Below are 2146 nucleotides of genomic sequence, written 5' to 3' on the forward strand. Positions count from 1 at the left end.
GAAACACTACAGCGGGGGAGAAGACATAAAACGTTTATGAGACAAATTCATTGGAAGTGGCATCAAACGGAGGCCTTGGTTGAGATTTAGATGACAGGGTGTGTAATGAAAGCAAAAACCAAATGCTTCGCTCGCAGCCCGTGTCTTTTAAAAAAAAAAATTATATAGTGCTGATTAACTACAGCACGATCTTGATATCATTATGAGCTTATTCACCTCTTTATTCGCACTGACAAGTATTTGACTACAACACATGTAAGAAAGGCAAAGACTTTGTTATATGGCACGCAGCTGGCAGCAGCCTTTGAGAGGTAACACACGTCTATAAAATTAACTAAACAGAAGCCCACATCTTACTGCGGTCTGGACAAATGTAAAACACATCCAACATATAAATGCTGCGCGACGTCATTTACGGATCCGCTTTCAAATTGTGTGAATTTCACAAGGTAACTCAAAAGGGAAAATAAAAATATATATCGTATTGTGCCATCATGTCTATAGTCAAACAATAACCCACTTACCAGAGAGGCCTCTTCTTCGTAAATGGCCCCTTCAGGTCCAGTCAACTCTCTGGAAACAGTCCTTGCTGGATTTCTATCTGGGGTTTATTAAAGTTGTACAGAGCATCACACACACACACACACACACACACACACACACACACACACACACACACACTGCAGTCAAACGGTCCAACAAAGCGATCTCAACACCCGGCTGTAACTGCGTAATAACAGGCTCTTGGCCTGGCAACATCGCTCTCAAAGTTAGCCGTCACCTCTCCAGTGTGTACATGAAGTCCACATAGTAGACCTGAACGCACAGTTTCTCAGTTCAGAACTTATTAAAAACTTACCACGGCGCCTAATTTCATCCTCTCAGTGCATAATGGGGGTCCACAGAAAACTGTCCCAGAGTCCCCTTGCTCCGAGGTGCTGAAACGTCATTATTAAATGTGTGACATTTCAAACAAATCCTCAGCCTCTGGTCGGTGCATCGGGGTCTTGGCTGGGTCTCGTCTGCAGGAGATTCTTTGTGTCCAGAGGTTTGTCTCAGCCAGCGATGTCTGAGAAGCAATCAGTGCTAACAGCCCTGGCTGCAGCAGACACACACACACACACACACACAGGGAGAGTTAACTAACTTCCCCCCACACACCCCCACCCCTCCAGTAGCCCAGGCAGTGGCAGAGGCCACACACACACACACACTCACAATTCTTTTCTTTTATTATCCCTCACTCTCAAAGACTCGGTCTAAGTTTCCTGGCAACCAAGTCGTCAAAAAGAGCTGCGTTTGTGAGTCCAGGCCCTATCGCCTGCATGTAACACAATGTGTGTATGTGTGTGTGTGTGTGTGTGTGTCTTCTATTCACAGATTAGGCACTGGAGAGAAGATAATCTTTGTGAAGTACAATCACCCCTCCAACCTAGATACACACACACACACACACACACACACACACACACACACACACACACACACACACACACACACACACACACACACACACACACACACACACACACACACACACACACACACACACACACACACACACACACACACACACACACACACACCAAAAGAGGGTGTGGGGGGAGAAGTCTCCCAAAGATTCTTTTAAAAGTGAGACAAATAGATTGCCTGTACGACTGAAAGCATGAGCGCACACTAAAGCCATACATCCAGCACAGATAGGATCGCTTCCCCTCACTCTCTGCTGCTTCAGTGACCACGACTGAGCCCCGTGAGTGACTTAATGGCCTGGAATAACTTGAATTAGCTGATTACAGCGGTCGTCAACGGTGACAGGATGAGAAAATTAGGTCTCAGCAATTTCAATAATAAAGCTTTAAAAATTAACACTATCACAATTGGATTACAGTGGTGCATGTAAGAGCCAGCACAGAGACCAAAATAGCCCTCCACAAATCCACCGTGGAAAATCCACTATTATACAGGGAGAAGAATGAAGTTGCTGGAATGGGAGAAAAAGAATTGGTGCGGCTCTGAGTACTGGGAGGAAAGAGGTGCAAGCGAAGGGCAACGAAGCACTTCCACACAACAATGCAAATCTAAAGAGAGACCCACTTTCTAAAGTCTTTCCTCAAATGACAGGAAACCACAAAAAATGCTTTTT

The sequence above is a fragment of the Cyclopterus lumpus genome, chromosome 13, assembly GCF_009769545.1.
Source record: "Cyclopterus lumpus isolate fCycLum1 chromosome 13, fCycLum1.pri, whole genome shotgun sequence".
In the NCBI taxonomy this organism is placed as follows: Eukaryota; Metazoa; Chordata; class Actinopteri; order Perciformes; family Cyclopteridae; genus Cyclopterus; species Cyclopterus lumpus.